Source organism: Electrona antarctica (assembly GCF_951216825.1).
Source record: "Electrona antarctica genome assembly, chromosome: 6".
Taxonomy (NCBI): Eukaryota; Metazoa; Chordata; class Actinopteri; order Myctophiformes; family Myctophidae; genus Electrona; species Electrona antarctica.
The window spans coordinates 46,400,224-46,421,072 of record NC_136811.1 but is presented as its reverse complement, the minus strand read 5'-3'; positions in this window follow the sequence as shown (position 1 = coordinate 46,421,072).

Genomic DNA, 20,849 nt, shown 5'->3' with positions numbered 1-20,849 from the left:
GTATGAAGGAGTTGGTTTTAATGAAAGCCATAGGGAGCCTTCGGATTATGGTTTCTACCCTTCATCATAATCAGCCTGTTTATCTGTAATACTTTAATTCTAATTACCAGACAGCAGCCTCAGCCAGCTCAACACAGGACTCACTGCATTCCCTGAGAGATATATACAGAGGAAAGCAAGAGGGAGGGAGAGAGAAAGAGCCAGTGGAGGTGACAGAGTGAAAAAGATAGAGAAAAGTAGAGAGTAGATTTAGATTTAGTAAGAGAGAGAGAGAGAGATAGAGAGAGAGAGAGTAGGCTACGCATTAAAGAGAACGGGGAGTTGAAAGGCAAACAGGAGGGAGTATTGAACGAAGGAATGAATGAAAGAAGGAGAGAGAGGAAGAAAGAAAAAGAAAACAATGAAGCAAGAGCGCAGGCAGAAAGTAAAGGGCGTTGATAATGAGAGAATGGCTTTCACGAGAGTGTTAAACTGCTGCCTGCTAGTTTAGCAGCGCCTGGCTCTCTCACTAAATGACAGGTGCAGAGGCAGCACAAAGCTGTGCTTACGGCAGCATGTGCACACAAACACACAAGCACAAGTGGGACGCTTGACAGCATGCATGCTATGGCAGCAGCATTGCAAACACTGCTGTATGGAGCTCCAACCGCCTGAAGTCTGGCATCCCTATTTTGGGCACGTCATTATAGGCAGATTTCGTTTTTAATGTCCCAGAAATTGTAAGAAATTTTAAAACTTTTCAGTATCGTCACAAAAACAAAGAATAGGGACTGATCTAAGCAACATCACGATCAAGCAACATCACATTGTGATATTACGCTATAACATGCAAACTATATTCAGTATCACACGCACGCACTCATGCACGCATGCATGCACACACGCACGCACACATTGTTTTTCCCAGAGCTCCGATTAGTTTAATAGAGCTTTTAAGACATGCACTTTGCAGGGGACGTGGTGAGGACCTGCTATTATTTCCTGCTCTCATTGTCAATTATGCTACCTACTAAAATGCTACTAAGACGCTAAGGTTTGAGTCAGGTCATGACATTTGTATTTCCTGTGAGTTGAGGGCTGTATGCATTGCAGACACGATAAAATAAAATAATAAATAAACTTGTACTAGACCCCATGTCTAGCTACCCAGGGGCTTTAAAACCTTTTGTGTCCAAGGCACACTCCAAAGGGCAAGTCAAGATGTCAAAAGGCACCTCATCCATTCAAAAATAGTCTCTATAACATTACATGCGTTATCACAATTATCATCTCATTAAATTGTATTTACTAATGCCATAATAATCAGTTCAATCACTTGAAGTTGTATTTCATGCTGCATATTTTAACCTCGATTTTGCCATATAGAAAATTGTATATATCAGAAGTACATAGTACAAGTAGTATAATAATAATAATAATAATAATAATAATAATAATAATAATAATAATAATAATAATAATAATAATAATAATAATAATAATAATAATACATTAAAGTCTAACTCATGTTGCTATGATTAGGTGATGGTGAAAACAAACGTTGTTAATGGCATTTAATGTTTGTGTTAGGGACAGGATGACGTAAATTTTCCCTTCATTGTCAATGGCGTTTTTAAAACAATCATTGAACTAAAAACAAACATTAAACCTGGATAATAATTTCAAAAAATAATAATAAAAAGGCAACGGTTGTGGACGGTCTTGGCTTACAAGGTTTCCAGCGACAGCAACAATACACGCACACACACACACACACGCACACACACACACACACACACACGCGCGCACACACATACACACAGGTTGAATGCATAGGTACACACACAGACAGAAAGTGGATCCTATTTCAGGCTGCTGTCAGCAGCGGACAGAGGAGAGGAAACAGGATGAATTCTCCTGTGCTTCATTCTATCACAGAGCAGTGACACTGCAATTTACCACCCCCATCCATCTGCAACGTGTGCATGTGTGTGCGTGTGTGCGTGTGCGTGTGTGTGTGTGTGTGTGTGCTTGTGTGCATGTGCGTGTGTGCGTCATCTCAATTGTCTCAGCATGGATGATGATGCCTACACAATACATACGTATATTGCAGTGCAATCTGCATAGCATGCAGCATGCATGCTGTAATGTAGGCCGTATACACACAGATACACAGACATCTCTGGGTGTGTTACCGTATAATACCAGTATAAGCCCTCTCGCCCTGAGGGCGAGGTCGCGTGCAGGCATTCGCCTGGGTGACGGCAGACTGCTGGGTGAGCGCTGGCGCATTGGCATGGGGGGTCAGATCAACATATGGAATGAATTCTGTACCGACCATATATGGAGCCCTAGAACATCTGTGATCTTACATTTAATGTATTCCAAATACACAGCCATAGATCGGTCCTATCGGCGCACGATTAGCAGACTGAGCTCGTCGACATTTAAACTTGTAAGAGTAAGAAGATATTGTCCTCTAGTTTCATATCCATTTGAAATTTCTGGCAGAAAACGTGTTTTAAGTAAAATATTGTCACTTTCCCACAAGATTACAACAGTATCTTTCAGCGACGAGGCCGGACCTGAAATGCCTGCTGGAAAATATGAAAACGTACTTTGGGAACAGTCGATGTTTGGGAAGCACAAATTTCGGGGTGTGTGGGGTTATTATCTCAGCAGTGAGTGAGTGAGTGAGTGAGTGAGTGAGTGAGTGAGTGAGTGAGTGTGTGTGTGTGTGTGTGTGTGTGTGTGTGTGTGTGTGTGTGTGTGTGTGTGTGAGTGAGTGAGTGAGTGAGTGAGTGAGTGAGTGAGTGAGTGAGTGAATGTGCGTGCGTGCGTGATACCGCACTGATTGTGTGGACGGTTGATTTCTCTGCAGCCTGGGCGCTGTTAGGCGCCGTCAGCGGCTGACAGCCTCCCTCCCTCCCTGCTGTTTACATGGCCAGAGCACTGGTGTAAACGCCACCAGCGTTCCCACCGCACACCAACTTCCTTTATTAAAGTTTCCAGCTGAGCCGGCCGGGCGGCTCGCTTCTTCCACAGCAATCTGTCCAACCCATTCCCCCATACATTCCCTTCGTCTTTCTTCTGTCATCTCATCTGGATTTGTACAAGGATGCCCCCCCCCCTCTCTCCCCCTCCCTCTCCCTCTCCCCCTCCCTCTCCCCCTCCCCATCCCTCTCTCTCTCCCCCTCCCTCTCTCTCTCTCTCTCTCCTCTATCTTTCTTTCTCTCATTTCAATCTCTCTTTCTTTCTCTCTCATTCTCTCTATCTCGTACTATGTCTATGTCTATGTCTATCTCTCTCTCTCTCTCTCTCTCTCTCTCTCTCTCTCTCTCTCTCTCTCTCTCTCTCTTTCTCTCACTAGCCGATGGCTTTCTCCTGCGAATACGAGATGCTTTCATTCCAGTGTGAAGAGGGGGGGGGGGGGGGGGGGGGGGGGGGTAGAGGGGTGGTCTATCCAATTCACCAACCTCATTTTGTCTCAGAGAGTAGAAACCATCCACTCTTCTCTGCCATTTCTTTTTTCACTACATTTGTGCGTGCATGTGTGCAGCTCTGTGTGAGTTTCTGCATGATATAGTGCAAGCGCACACGCACGCACGCACGCACGCACGTACGCACGCACGCACGCACGCACGCACGCACGCACGCATGCACAACACACACACACACGCACGCACACACACACACACACACACACTCTCCCTCTCATGGATACTACTCTAACCCCCAAGGCTGTGGTCATGCATTTTCACTCCATATTAGATTTCTTCTTTCTTTCTCTCTTTTTATGTCTGTTTTTTTTCTTCTTCTTTCTTTTTTTCCACTCTTTGGCCTTCTATGATCCATGACTGCAACAGAGAAAGTGAGGGAACACACAGTGGAGGCAGCGGTGCGGTGTGGGGGGTAGCATGGCTGTGCAGCAGACATTCAGCATTGAGCTGTCCCACTGTGTCCCAGGGACCTATTCCTCACAGAGATACTGTACAGGCCACTATACTCTTTCTTAAGGCAAACAACAAACCAGGAGTTGCAGCTCTCCCTGTTTTCTGGGTCCGCGTCTCCCTTGACAAACGTGCCCGCAGGGTGACTCTGTTGTGGCGGTAATACCCACAGCAGGCATAATGGCGAAGGCTGCACTGTGAGAAACACTCCTTCAGCTATTGTGCTCGCAGCTGCATCATCACATCAGTCTCAGACAGACAGACAGACAGACAGACGGACGGACGGACGGACGGACGGACGGACGGACGGACGGACGGACGGACGGACGGACAGACAGACAGACGGACATTCCTGCACATTCAGCGGTCAAAGTAAGATCCAATTTGAACTGTCAAGGGACCAACATGTCAGACTACAGACCCCAATAACAAGTAAACAACTTGTCTTTAATACATGGCTCTTGGACGGCCCATGTCAGTCAGTACTCCAAGTATACTTATTAAGTCTAGAGGGTTTAAATGGTTACTGTAATTAATGAAGAATGACCAGTTAACTCTCAAAGCTGGGAGGGACACAGTGCAGATAGTATACAGTAGAGTTGTTAGGGAAAGAGACAGTAGGAGAGACCAGATCATCTGACACTTGAGTGAAGAGAATAATGCAAATGACAAAAAAATACAATGAAAATATATGAAATATAATAATTTTTATTTTTTAAGTCCACTCATTTTAAGTGTTAAATCCTCCTTCCTGTCATTCCAATAGGCTATTTCAATGATATTTCCCTGCACCAAAAAGAAATCAATGAATTGGAATGTTTGGAGAAGCCGTACTGGGGCCAGTTCTGCAGCAGTGGCTTTGATTGAATTCAGCTCCCAGATGCTGTATATCTATTCACGATCTGTTCACACACACAGTGTGACAGCTTAACACATGACAATGTACACTGCAGGGAGAGTGCTACAATACACACATACATGATGTGTATGCTGTGCTCGCGTGCATGTGTGTGTGCGTGCGTGGGTGCGCACGCACGTTAAAGACCAGGTCTTATTACTTAACTTAAGACCTGGAGGCGTGATCAATGCCATTTGGCTATTCTGAGTGGCCAAACAGCATTGACCACGCCTCCAGGTCTTAAGTTAAGTCATAAGACCTGGTACTTAAGACACGCATAATACTGCCCTATAGTGGTTAACAGAAAGACAGACTCTTCTAAGATGTGTTCCCCACCAACACTAAATAAGAGCAAGAGTGATTTGTGTTTATTCTCACAAATTACCAATATTAGAAGCATGCAGTGGAACTTCCACAGGTGAGTGTAAGTGTGAGTGTGTGAGTGTGTGTGTGCATGTGTGCATGTGTGCATGTGTGCATGTGTGCATGTGTGTGTGTGTGTGTGTGTGTGTGTGTGTGTGTGTGTGTGTGTGTGTGTGTGTGTGTGTGTGTGTGTGTGTGTGTGTGTGTGTGTGTGTGTAGTGTATTTACTATGCTGGAGAGGGCTTCTTGCACTGACAGCAGAGGATGACAGGCTGTCTGGGAGAAAGGTGTTGGTTAGGCCATCAGATCCCACTCACCCACACAGACATAGACAGTACACACACGCGCATGCACGCACGCACACAAGTGTGTGTATAGGCTACACATTCACTCACACAGTTGCTGTTGATCACACACAGTTAGTTTTGTCATAAAACCTAATTGATCAAATCTTCCCTTATCCTCAACACTTTGATGCCACTTAACAAAGCAAACAGAGCATTAAAGCTGCATTCTGCGAATCTGTGTTATGCTCCGCCTGCCAGGGGAAATGACTGTCTATAACAAGCCAGCTCTCCTCGTCCTGTCGATAGCAGTTTATCTCAATCACTTTCATATAAGGGACTCCCACACTGATATGTATTGGAATTTGGGCAGCGGACCCCCATCTGAAAAGGTTTCGTGACTAATAGGACCCCCGCAGGAGAACATTTGTGTCGTTTCAAAATGATAAAAAATTGTTTGCAAATTTTCAAGATGTTTCATTATGTTTCAAAACTGCCGAAATATGTGACCAAACGTGTAGTACCGGGAGCTGACGATCACGGTTGCTCTACTCGGGAGAGGTCTGTCGTCTCTGCTCCACCATCACTGCCCCGTGTGGCTAGAGAAAGAGACAAAGAAAGAAGGAAGAAGAGCGAGAATTGAGGAGGAATGAGGCGGTTGGGGTGGAGGAGAACCTTCTGAACTACGTACGTTGAGCAGTAAACAGGAACGTGAACAATCACAGGTGTACTGTATGTAGCCTACAGTATACTGTGGGGATTGCGACAAGCATTGGCTGTGAGATAGGTGAGGGCAGGTGTAGTTGATAAGGTGATAAGGATGGGGAGTGGCCTGTATAAGTATAGGGTGGTCTCTACTCCTGAACTTGGGTTGATCACAAATTAATTTGTATAGGGCAGCTGCCAGCTGACCGTGGCGTGTACCACCGACTGCAACATTCCTGGGTCGATTCTGTCCTTTCCAGTCACTCTGCTATCCTATTAAAATAAAAGCAAAAATTGGCAAACAAAATTGGATGAAAAATTAAATAATCTGACATATTGCAGTAGTGAGAACCATGTATGAGGGAGGGTTTTACCCTTTGGTTTAAAAGGCTAGTCCCATAGAGATTAAAATCTCTTACAAGAGAGACCTGGCCAAGAAGGACACCAATAAACATATTTAGAAATACAACATAAAAAAACTTGCATACAAAAAATAAATAACCACTGCCATGAGTGGTATTTAAAATGCATATTGGATGTGTGTGCTTTGAAATAAAACTCCTAGAAGGTCAAGCCTTTTCTTGTCTATTTCAAGATGTGGTGATGAAAATACTGGTCGGTAAACAGTTTTTCATCATCCTTACTCCTTGTCTCCTTCATGTGCTGTCTCATTAAGAAGATGTATCAGAGAGAGAGAGAGAGAGAGGGGAGAGGGGAACCAAGGGGATATTATTATGTTTTGGGTTGTGACAGGGAGACAGCTTAACAAAGCTTTGTTCATTCCCCTTGGCGTTGACTTTGAGGCCTTGTTGCTTTCCCTACCAAACACCACCTCAATGTTTTCCAGATCTGTATAGTGAGGTTTTAAGAATAAGTTGTGGGACAAATATTAAAGATCCACAAATCTGGCAGAATTTGACAATTATGCTTTAGAAAGGAGGAGGGGATGGCCATTGAAACCTTTTAAACAACACATTATTTCCCGGATTTGTGACTATCCACAATATTGCACAATGCAGCTTTAAAATGCACAACAATTTCAAATTATAAAATGAACGTCCTCCTCTGTACAACCAAAACAGAAACTCTAGTTCCGGAGCATAATGTGTCCGTATTTCCCGCAATTAGGAGGAATAGCAGAGATACAGTATGTCAAAGTCTTCATTTCTGGCTCTTTGGTGGTTTCATCTGATTGCTGAGAAACAAAAGTATTGCTGATATGGCCCAGCCCCTCTCTCTCTCTCTCTCTCTCTCTCTCTCTCTCTCTCTCTCTCTCTCTCTCTCTCTCTCTCTCTCTCTCCATCTGTCAGTCCACCTGTCCGTCTGTCGGTTGAGGTAGTACAAAACAGCCTACAAAGTAATGAGTTAGTTATTGCGACTGTATGTCGCATTTACTATGAAAACCTGCATCTCTCATCTGACGCATCCGTCCGTCCATTAGTCACCCACGCCTCCATATATGGTCACGCCTCGTGACATAACGTATCCATATATGGTCACGCCTCGTGACATCACATCTCCATTTATGGTCACGCCTCGTGACATCACGTGACATCATGAAGACCCTTAGATCTCCATATATTGTATGGTTGTCAGTCCATAACGCCTCGTGACACGCTCCAGTATGATACTGTGTTATACATACTTTCTCATTCATTCATCCATTTCTGTTTTTGAGGGGCGCTAGCCCTTCCTATATACAGGTTTTTAGTTTGATGTTTGTTTTAAAAACGTCATTGACAATGAAGGGAAAATTTTGTCATCTTGTCCCTAACACAAACATTAAATCCCATTAACAATAAAGAAAATCATTACATCACCTAATCATAGCATGATAAGAGCGCCCCTCACTTCACACGTGTGATTTTTTATGAATGTGCTGCTATGCTACTCTATCGACACACACACACACACACACACACACACACACACACACACACACACACACACACACACATTTGTCTAAACATCACGCACATCGGTACAGTCTCTCTATAGCCATTAAACGAAATGGGTCTTCCAGATTTTTCATAATCCATCCTGATTGGCTTCCAAACTTCACAGGAGTGACCCGCTGAAAATCATGAACGCAGCGTCTGATTGCGGTGAAACTGTTCCCATATTCCCACTAGGCTGAGGAAGAAATGCCACTTAACATTTTTCAAAAAAACGCTCCTATCCTGGTGGAGACCTGTGCCCCAAAGGGCACTTTTTCTAGATCTTACTTTATTTATTTTTTGTCAGGTTTACCATGAACATATGACACATTATACTCATTGATCATCACCTAATATCACTTTGGAACCAATTGGCTAATTTGAGAGTGCAGTTAAATATGGACTACACACCCAAAGTGAGGTAAGCGGTGAGAGAGGAGAGGAAGAGAAATGGGAAGAAGACTGTGGTGACTGGTGAGGGAAAGAAAATAAACCTATTTTACAAACCAACAATTGCAAAGATAATTTACAATTATGAGACAGAGAGGACACAGTCAAGAAGATGGACAGAAGGACAATGGAGACAAATGGACAAGTTCAAGGTTATCGTTATTATCCCAAAGGGACACCCAGGCAGCAGTAACCACAAAACCACCAGACAGAAAATAGACAATAATACAATATAATCACATTGAATTATTAAGTATTGTCAGACTGTACCTGTGTGGCCAGACAGAAGCAAATCAAACTAATTCCACACGGGTTGGCTAGGATCAGCCAGGATTGCTTGCTCTACACTTTGATGGGGCCCTGTTGTTGCTGTTGTTGCTTTTTTGTTTTCTTGTTTTTCGAGGGCAAGTGTGACCCATACCAGGCTACCACCTGATAAAGGCAATTGTGCGGAGAGGACAGATTTGATAAACACAAGAATAAAACACTTTCATGAAGGTCTTGTCAACATTAAAACTTCAAAGCTTGCGATAAATGTGCATTTGCTGATGGGCTTTTCCACATACGGCATCCATATGTAGCTTGAAGGTCAGCTTGTCCATTACAGTGCATTATTAAAAGGTATCTCTTATATAATGGTTTCTCCATTGCTGCAAAACCTCAAGAGCCTGCTCATTAATCGATTCGTCACAGGAGAGATGTTGCACTATAGGATTATTCCTCAAATATATTGTAATCTCCTCTGTTTTGGACACATTGATATAAATCCAATGATGATTTGCACCAGTCTGTGAACTCTGACAGTACAGTTCCATGAAGGTCATCACTGTTTGTTAAGGTAGTCTGTAGGACACATGCTCAGAAGGACAATTATAATAATGAGGCAACACAAGAATTCAGAGTTTGGAAGTATGAGGATTTTACTCGAGTAAGGAGACAAGACTTACATGACCTATTCATGCATGGAAACCCCAGTCTGACTCTCAGAGTAACATGTGATCACAGCCTTTATAGCTTTCACTCCTACAACAGCCAACCCCCAACATAGCCTCAAGACTTGAGCCAGTTCAACTAATGGGACAGTAACAGAGTGAAACAAACAGCACCACAGGGGTGTGACAGATGAGATAATCTCAGACTGTAATTTAGAGGAGATACTCTTTTCTAAAGGGGTATTATTAAATGTTTACATCTAAATTTATACGACAGGTCATCACTGTTGAAAAGATACACGGTGACAGAATTGTCAGTGAACTTGATGATATGACGCCTCACATACTTTGACACCCATTTCACCCACCAAACTATATATTTGACAGCCCACAAATATACTGTGCAGAGCCTTTTCATTGCATTTTCGTGGTAAATACAATAGTGGTCAAAATAAATTAACCACCAATTATTATTATTTTTTAAACGAAAGCAGCACTTTTCTGCTTCAGATCTGTGAGTCTGAAGAGGTGAGGAAAATTGGAAGTGGGGACACGTGGAGCATTGGCCTGTGTAGGGCAGAAAGGGACAAATGATGTCTGTCTTATCAATGATGATGTTCTTTTGATCATGAAATGAGTGTGTTCCATAAACTGTGTGAGAGTGAGTGTGTGCATGCGGGCCCTACTGTATCTCTCTCTCTCTCTCTCTCTCTCTCTCTCTCTCTCTCTCTCTCTCTCTCTCTCTCTCTCTCTCTCTCTTTGAATTGAAAATATTACTATAGGTTATAATCTTGATTGATATGAATTATTTTTGCAGTTCACACACTTTCTTACACATACTCTTCCACATACGTTCTTTTCTCTATCCTGAAATCAGGAGACGCTCTCTCATAGCATCGTGCTGGAAAACATGGCAAAAATGTGTTATTTTTCCCTCACTGCCAGTGCCAATCAGAACTGCAGCCAATAAATCATTTCTCAGTAATTTGTCCCGTGGGTGAATACTGATTGTAACCTTTCCTTAACAGGCTTAAGTGTGTGGGAAGGGGTATAAAGTGTGATCATGTCCTGAAGATAAGGGGTGCCATATGCCCTCAATTGTCTTAGGTTATCATAACCAGTGTTTTAAATTGGATATGGGCAGCAACCGGAAGCCAATGAAGGGAACGCAGGAGGAAATGTGAATACTTTGCCATGTTGAAGACCAGGCATACATGCCACAGCACGTGAATCAGTTGAAAGGCAGACCAGCGAGGAGAGAGTTGCAGTAATCGTCTGTGAGGAAGGGTCTGATCCTTCGGATGTTGTATACACACCTATACAGGATTGAATGAATGCTGCAATGTGTGCCTTGAAGGTATAGCTGCCTGACTGTCACATTGTATTTCAGACTTTTATATTTTATACATGAATGTTGAGTACTGGTGTTGTTGTTTTGTCCTGTATCTGTTCTGTAATTGTTGTCATGTATCTGTTGTCTTTCCTGTCTCATGTGCAAACTTCAATAAAGATACTTGAATAATAGCTGCCTGACTGTCCTTGACACTCACAGCTTCTTGTTATTTGATACAGCTAGTAGTTTGAGTGCTGTAGATGGAAATGGAGACTTTCAGATGAAGAAGAAAAGCTCAGTCTCGTCAAGCATGCAGTGATGCACTCGTCAACATGTGTGGCAGAGGGAGGAGAAAAACGGAACACAGCAACAAGTTCACCCTGCCTGATGTTTTGTTACAAATCGTACTTGCGCTGAGCCATTGATCCTGATATTGTATTGCAAAGCTGCTCGTGCTATTAGCCACCAAGGCTGATATTTTGTATAGTGCTGAACGATCATTGCCGATATTGTGTTGCAAAAAGAAAGTCCCCCTCCCAAGTGTCAGGTGGCTTCCAAAACGTACACGCCACATGAAAAGGTCCGCAATTGGGAGGCATACTTTGGTTAGACATAGCATTGGTTAGACATAGCATTGGTCAGACTGGATTAAGGTTGGTATGGGGTGCGTTAAAACGACCGGATTAAGGTTGGTGAGGGGTGCGTTAAAACGACCGGATTAAGGTTGGTGAGGGGTGCATTAAGGGTTGGGAGAGGGTTAAGGTTATGTGTGCTGCCCCGTGGGAGGTTAGGGTCAGGGTGAGGGTTTGAGATATCGGACCTGTACCCCCCGCAACTGGCACTTGGCTGGTGTTAATTTAGACCCTGGTGTACAGGACAAAATAACAGAGGAGAGAGACAGGATGCATCCCTGCAGTGGTGGAGGAAAAAAAGGTGATGAAATGCCTGCCATTTACCCTTCACCCAACATACTGCGTCAGGCCCTGTTGTGGGTGCTGCTCGCTAACCAATCTGCTAGAGATGACCAAAAACAATTTATTGTCCCCTTGCTCAGTGGTCCAGATAGTTACCTCATTAACAACATTTAACACCATTCTGTCTCAGGACCCGTTTAGGTTAAACCAATCAGATTCAACAAAATTATAACACAGTGAAAATGTTATCATATCACCCAATAGCCATTAGAACACACAAACTCAAGCACAGAGCAAATTGCTGATCATCTCTCTGGCCCTAAAATGACAATACGTATTAGCAGTCTACCTGATCACAATGAGTGACATTAGACACTGTACAACACTGACAAAGTACAGACTCAGCACACACAGCCTGGCAATAGAAAGGAGCAGATACAGGAAAGAGGAGAGACTATGTCAGCAACACAACTAATCAGCTATGGAAAGTGAGCTGCATTTCTTAATGGAGTGCATAAAGTTAAAAATGAGCTACAAATATCTCCCCACAATTGAGAAGAAACCCACAATGTATACTATTGTTAACAAGAAGGAGAAATGCAAATATTTGAGATTTTAATGATACTAATAAACTATACTTGTATAGCACATTTCTCAACATTTTAGCAGGACATTAAAGTGTATTTGTCTGCTTGAGAGATAGTGATTGACCCTGGACAAAGACGCATGCACAGCCTACAGCCTACAGTCCCTCTATAAAAAATATATAAAATAAAGGCGAAAGCCAAAAAATGCATACATGCACGCATGCACGCATCATGCACACACACACACACACACACACACACACACACACACACACACACACACACACACACACACACGCGCACACACACACATTTATTCTTGTTCTGCTTAATAAACTGCTGAACCGTTTTTGAAATGTTTCTTACTATATTAGAATTACGGTGTTTGTTTGTTTTTTTCTACTACAGCAATTCCCTGCTCGCGGGTTTGCCTGCAGCAGGGGTCTTCAACCTCCCTATCCCTCCTTTATGGGTTATCTTCACAATTCAAAACACTGATGATGACCTACCATGGCACACCATGATCCACCTCTACACCACTTCCCACACACGTAGATCAGCTAACACAGGACGTCTGTCCCTCCCTCCCCTACAGTACGACAGAGACAGGCAGGACTACAGACAGAGGAATGCTGCTCTGTGAAGTTTCAAACCCACACAGAGAGACAGATGGTGTTCAGAACATATCAGTCAATAAAATACAAAGACAAGGTCAAAGCAGAGCTCGACTCATGCTGGAACATCTCTCTCCTTTGAATCCACCTGATTTCACTCACTCTTCATCCCCATCAACGCAGAATAATGTAGAAAATAGAAATATTGGACACACTCGCTTTACAGTATATCACGTGTCGCCTCGGGATATGTACAAATACTCAATTTTCATTTTCTCTTTTTTGTGTGGGGGTGTGTGCGTGTGTGAGTGTGTGAGTGTGTGCGTGAGTGCACATGACCATATATCGGCATAGCGGTCGGATGTGTGGCTCTGGACAACTCAAAATCAATCAATCAAAACTTTATTTGTATAGCACACAGTAAGTGCAACCCAATGTGCTTCACAGATTACAAATAGAAGAACGGATATGGATCTCCATATATGCTTATAGAGGTTCGGGCCGCCAAAACAATCACAGACTAAAAACACCACCACAAATTAACAGTTAAAATGTTAAAGCAGCACAACCACAAACAAGCTTTTGAAATCATTTACACAAAAATGTATCTTCATGATTCCACACATTGATTTGAAACACCAAATTTGACATTTGTCAAACAATATTTTTTGCTTTAACTAGACTCTTGAAACATATATATTTTTTCTCTCCTACTTCAATACAAAAACAGCCTACATTTTTCCTCACGGAAAACCAAATAAAAAACAAATGTTCAGCAAAGACATCAATACATTTAGTGTTCTAATTGTACAAAACAATGCTCTCTTAAATGGTAAATGGTAAATGGTGCATTTATATAGCGCCTTTATCCAAGGCGCTTTACATAGATTGTGCATTACATTCACCCATTCACACACACATTCATACACCGATTGCGGCAGAAGCCATGCAAGGTACCAACCAGCACATCGGGAGCAATTTGGGGTTCAGTGTCTTGCCCAAGGACACTTCGACATGTAGCCAGGAGGAGCCGGGATTCGAACCGCCGACCCATGGATCATTGGACGACCTGCTCTACCTCTTGAGCCACAGTCGCCCTTAGTGAGCACTGAGCAGGTCACCATCTGAGACTGTAGGATTGAACACAGCTTTTACATCAGACTACACTTTTAAAAGTGGGAAAGCATCTGTGTAATTTTAGATTGTAGCTAATTTATACACTAGCACATTGGTTGGCTATTCAAAATGAGCAGATCTACAGGCTCATATAGTGAGTCACTTTGTGCCACGCTATGAGCTTGTAGATCTGCTATTTTAAAAGAAAAAAAAGGCAGACATTTTTAACTCGAGCAGCCCTTTGCTTCTGGGGGTCCATGGAACAAAATATTTTGAGATGGGGGTCCACGGGCAATCATTTTGGAGGTTCTTGACATAAAAAAGTTTGAGCACCCCTGATATAGCAACATAGGTTTTTCAGAAAGCTGTTTTTAGAAGGCATTTTTTGAATCGGCCTCAGGACATAATAGAAGAACATTCGGAAGAAGATGGGAATATCTGGAGGAAATGCATATCTTTAGATCTACATTTAGATTGGATATTTTTCAAAAAATAAATAAAGAGGGGCCCATGGATGACTCTTGTCATTGAAATATAATGATGTCATAATAGGTGAACATTCGGCAAACAAGGGGACAATATCTGGAGGAAATACATATCTGCATTTAGATTGGATATTTCGGCCCCCAAAAAAGGAGTGGGCCTAGAATAGATTGACCCATGGAGGACTCTGGTCAGTGAAATATAATTGGTTATGGCCTTGACACCCTCTCAGTTGTTTTTCCACTCACAGAGTCTGTGGCATCCAAACATCTGTTCGCTTCCAGCATAAGACCCAGAGGATTCACAGTCATTAAGTTGTGGCCTAATACACAACCTGGGGAATAAGTCTGTATCATCAGGTGTTTGTTGTTCATTAAACCATTAGCCAACCATGAGCCCCACCGTCTGTATTCTGGGGGCAAATATTGTGCAGAAATAGCAGATGTATAAGGTAAAGGAGGGGATTAGACCCCAGAGATACGAAGTATCAACAAAGTTATAGGCCTATAAGGTTTAAGTCGTTAATCCACTCTGATAACAATGCTCAGTCCTTCTTCCTGAATTTCTCCAACATCCAACTAATCGAACACATCAGTCTTCCAATCTTCCTGCGATGGCAACAACATTATCCATGCGAGTCCCAGCCAGCAATAGCAAGTGTTGGACTATAGTTACCCCTTATTTATTAAAGTCCCAGACTTCATGGCTACTACCTCTTCCAAGGAAGTGCCTATAAAGCATGAGAGACAGAGAGAGAGAGAGAGAGAGAGAGAGAGAGATAGAGTGTGTGCAAACATTACATGCATGCACCTTTGTGTGCATGCATTTGGTGGTGGGGGGGATGCTTGCATACGAACGAATATTTCGTTCCCCCCCCACAACATCTTGTGTGTGTGTGTGCGCGCGTGCGCGCGTGCACGCATAGGTTGTGTATGAGAACGGGAAGTGAAGATAATTTAATTAGGGGATGCAGATAGAGAGAGGGTTAGCAGGGTTAATATCCTGGCCTGCTCCTCTCTGGACTCAGTAATTGCTTTAAGCACATTAGGAACTCTATTGACTGCGATGGCCTTTTAAGACGTTACGTATCTGCCGCTTAGCGTCAGCCGACTGGCAGTGGAAGTCAGTCTCCTTCCAACTCTGTCTCTCTCTCTCTCTCTCTCTCTCTCCTTCTTCCCACTCCTCCGCTTCTCTCACTTTCTTTTCTCTTCTGTCAACCCACCACTTGATCTCTATATCCTTCTTTCTTCGAACTCGTCTTCCTCTGGCCACCAGTGTACATTTTGACACCAAATTTGTATTTAGTTTTAGTCATATTTTAGTCAAATGTGTCTAGATTTAGTATAGGCTATCGTAGGAATTTTAGTCGACTAAATCTACATTTGATTTAGTCGACTAAAATGTATTATGAAATGTCTGATTTATTAATGGCTGATTTATAGCGGCTTAGCTACATGTGCTAAAAACAGCCAATCTTCAAGCTTACAACATGTTGTGCTGCGACACGTTGTGAGCTTGTAGATCAGCTGTTTCCAGAGTGCCACACCCGAGCGCGACCAAACCTAAAATGACTCGTCTTAGTTCTACTGGATCTCTTCTCCACTAGTAACATTTTAGTCTAGTTTTTATTATTTTGTTATTGTTGACAAATTTGTCAATATAATTTAGTCATAGTTGTAGTCATCATACTGTAGCTTAGTTTTTATTTAGGTTTTGAAAAAAGTTGCGAGACAGACAGAAAATAACACGTGTCTCTCTCCCTCTCCCTCTCTCTCTCTCGTTCTGTAAATATGAGGAGATATGTAGAGTGATCATCATCCCAACGAGGCCAGCTTGATGAGGCCTGATTGGCAGGCGATTAACTCCTCTTAACCCCGCAGAATAACTGCCGCCGTCCTCTGTGGCAGAGGAACAGCCGGAGCTAATGACAGGACGTCATATAAGATAATGGCTCCTTCCACTGTCAAAATCCAGGAAGCGGCTTGGTGCAACAGCTGCATATATATATATATATATATATATATATAGAGAGAGAGAGAGAGAGAGAGAGAGAGAGAGAGAGAGAGAGAGAGAGAGAGATACGTACTGTGTATATAAATAGAAAGAGAACGTGACGTACACCATTGAAATGAATGACTGAAAACCTCTCAAGATGGCGGCACCTTGTGCGTGCGTGCGTGCATGCGTGTGTTTGTGTGTGTGTGTGTGCGTGCGTGCGTCAGGAATATGGTTCATCGTCAGCCAGATTCCACAATCGGCAGTTTGACATAACGACAATGACAGACAACAACAAGTTGATAGGATTCTCTATTACACTGACATGGCCATGGACTAGGCGTACATCCGTACACACTCTAGTCTACACTTGACATGGGACTGACTATAGGACTGTGCAGGAACCAAGAAGTACTGAATTGATAACAAAGTTTTAAACTAGCAGTTGCAGAAGTGAAATTAATGAAGACTGGGCAACTAGATGGCCTGGCTACTTCTTTCCTAAAATGTATAGGTTGTTTACAAACAAGCTCCCACGGACGAGTGTTGCAGAGTGTCTCCTTGTGTGTGAGCTCTCCTGCCAGGCACAGCTGTGGTGCCTTGAGCCACTCGTAGCAGCAGAGCTTTTCGCCGGATCACAACTTATTTACAAGGCTGTCACTCATACCGTGGACAATACAGTGAACGGGGCAAAAGAAATTGCTGCCACTGCTGGCGTGAATTCAGCTTAAGAGCCTACACTAAGCAGTCACATATAAAGTGAGTCTGTCCCTATACTATAAAGTATAATAGAATTGCACAACATGGCTGTGGAAGTGTGGATGTGTTCGATGATGATTGGCAATGTTTGATAATAAGCTATTCCTTTCATTCTGGTGTAGGCCTACAGTGCTCTGAAGCGCCTTCCAGAAGGAGATGTGGTGGCCAGGATGCGAGGGGTCCCGCTCCCTGGCTTTGATGGTGAAGAGATCTTGGAGTGAAGGCAGAATGGTGATGCAGTGTGTCCTGTTCAGTGGCAGAGCCAAACCCAATGTTACCCAATGTTACCCTCTATAACTCGGGAGAGGACAGACTCGCAGCCGAAGATATCTCACCTCTGAATGCAGACTTGTTGCCATCTCATACAAGACCAATGAAGATTGTGTCATCTGCAAAACGTCAGGAGTTTAACCGGAGTGTAAAACAGGAGAAGAGCAGTTGGGGAGAACACGCAGCCCTGTGGCACGCCTGTGCCACCCGATTGATCGGGTGGAGGACGTACGTTTCCCCATCCTCACCAGATTTTGTGAGACAAACAAGAGGACGACAACAATGAGCAACTATACATTACACGTTAGAAACAAGCCCAACACAAACGCAACCCGCAGGCCTACATAAAAACGCTTATAATAAGCGCACATGGCAACACGCCTCACTTGCTGCTTGTTGTCAATGAAAAAAGCTAGGTAATCCACAGACAGGCACATTGAGCTGAGAGCTTGGAGTGAAGTAGTCCTCGGATGATCGTATATGTGTTTGCACGTGTGTGTGCGCGTGTGTTACTAGAAAAAGAAAAAGATGCGCAACCACCTCATTTCGCTCTTTTCGCCCTGTTGTAGCGCAGATCAATCCACTCAGTCAACTCAGCACTGTCTTATCTTCTCTTCTGTTCCGTCTCTGCTCCACAGACTTCGTTTAATGAGGATGGTGTATTGGGAAGGAGTTATTAAAAAGTCCTCACCCTCTCTCACGGGTGCCGCTAAAGAGGAATTATTAGCAAGTAAGTGCACTTTATGGTCCCCATTTGAGTTATTTCACATTCCTGACACCATAAATCCACACAATTTGAAGGAAATGCGATATGAGCATGTGCGTGCACGTGCGTGCGTGTGCGTGCATGCGTGCGCGTGTGTGTGCGCGTGTGCGCGAGTGGGGGGGTGTATATAAGGTGAATTAATTCAGTTTGGAAGGAATGAAGTGCTCTTTTTCACTGATATAATAGATCTTTTTGGGAGGATTTTCATCTGGGGGATTCAGGTGACAAAAAAATGGAAATTGCAGATGGAGAGAGGAAGTGTGTGTGTGTGTGTGTGTGTGTGTGTGTGTGTGTGTGTGTGTGTGTGTGTGTGTGTGTGTGTGTGTGTGTGTGTGTGTGTGTGTGTGTGTGTGTGTGTGTGTGTGTGTGTGTGTGTGCGCGCGCGTCTGTGTGCGAGAGAGAGAGAGAGAGAGGGGGAGGAGAGAGAGAGAGAGAGAGGGAGAGAGAGAGAGAGAGAGAGAGAGAGAGAGGAGAGAGAGAGAGAGAGAGAGAGAGAGAGAGAGAGAGAGAGAGAGAGAGAGAGAGAGAGAGAGAGAGGGAGGAGGGAGCAGGGAGACAGCAGGGCTGTCCCAGCTGACAGGGCAAGGAGCCAAGCCATAAGTAAGGCAGATATAGCCAATGTGCAGAGATAAATGAGGTAATATCTGCATGGATCAATGTCACTACTGTTCCTCTAAAAGGGGCTCTCTCCATAAATCATGACACTGCTCCATTCACTGCACGCATACACAGTACACACGCACGCACGCACGCACGCGCACACACACAAATCCTACATTCCAGATATACCATTCATTCAATCTCTGTGCAGTAGCCATACGTGTTCCACATATTACGCACTGAACACAAATTGCATAAAGTACTACGCACGCACGCACGCACACGCGCGCACACACACACACAGGTCACTGAGGTCAGGTGCAGTTAGGCTACAAGAGGGTATGATCGGTGCATCACATAAATACAGACACAGACTGTAACACACACACGCAAACATTACGTTCACATTCACAATCAAAACACACACACACAGCCCTCTCAGTTAGTATGAATTAAGATGGTACGGTATCAAGCTGTCTCTGGAGTCTGGACACCAGTGTGTAAAATGTCTCCTTCCGGTGAAGCAGCTCCATCACTGAGCAGGGGAGAAGAGGATCCATTACGACAGCCCTCATCCGCCTAATGAGAAATCAAGTGGCTTGACTTTTCACATGAATCCCATCATGTCCACTCATATTACTAAACCAAGATGTCACTGGCTGCGTTTAGCATGACCGATAGTACCAACCAACCACTTCCTGAAAACGCCAGCAGGGCGCTCTGCTCTGGCCTCATCATTTGTTGCATGCTAACAGCACCATCTTGTGGGTGACAAGTAAACTGCAGGTCATATGATTACCTTTGTTTTGCTTCCTACTTCCAGCCCTACTTACAGACACACCTTTTTCATGTTTTACTTCATTACTCTACTTGTGAACTGGTGATGAGGTATGATGCACATCATAGAGACACATGGATGAAAACAAAATCTCTTCTCTGCTGCATGTCACAAGACGTAATATTTTGAGAGGTCAAAAGATATTTTTGTAAAAAACAAATATATATTTTTTATTGGGAAACATTTTTGGTAACAGATTTGGGTACGTGCCTGTTATGCTTACTATTAGCTCTGGTCCATAGCCTTCTACTGCTTCTACGATTCTGCCCTGCAGTATAAGGCTATGGGACTTTCAGTTTTAAATCTCAAATGGAAATCAGACCAGCCTCTCCTCTTTTATGGAAATCTCACGAACGTTTAGAATAGAATAGACTTTTTAGTTTTAGTTACTCCAATGCGCCCTCTACCGATATTGCCCAGAGAACTGCCTCATAGAGAATATTTTAACTCCTGTGATAAAAAATCCCTTTCTGGCCAAAAAGTACCGTTTATACGTGTGGTGGGGGGCTTAGAGTGTGTCCACTAAGGAAAGTAAGCTTTCTATTGACACAACCCGTCTTTGTATTGGTGAGTAGGTCAAACGTTCGTGAGATTTCCACAAAAGAGGAGAGGCTGGTCTGATTTCCATTTGAGATTTAAAACTGAAAGTCCCATAGCCTTATACTGCAGGGCAGAATCGTAGAAGCAGTAGAAGGCTATGGACCAGAGCTAGCTTACTATATAAAACAGGGCCTGACATGCTCTGTGACACTAGGGCCTGATGTGATAGGGCCTCACATTCCATCATACTCTGGCAGTCGGGGTTGTGGAGCGGGAAATTTGGATTTTATTTATATACATTACATTACATTCATGAATCACTTGCTGAGCGGCTGTCAGTATTGAGCAATTATTTTTTATAGGGGTTTCTTTTGACCCTACCATTAACATCCTATAAGGCAAAAATGTCAAACTTTCCTTATGCTTTAAGTAGCATGTGACATGTCACACTAGGGGGTTTTCATGATTCTGAATCCATTCCAAGCATTAGTTTGGCACAAAAAATACTCCTTGGGCTAACAGCCATAGCCACTTGC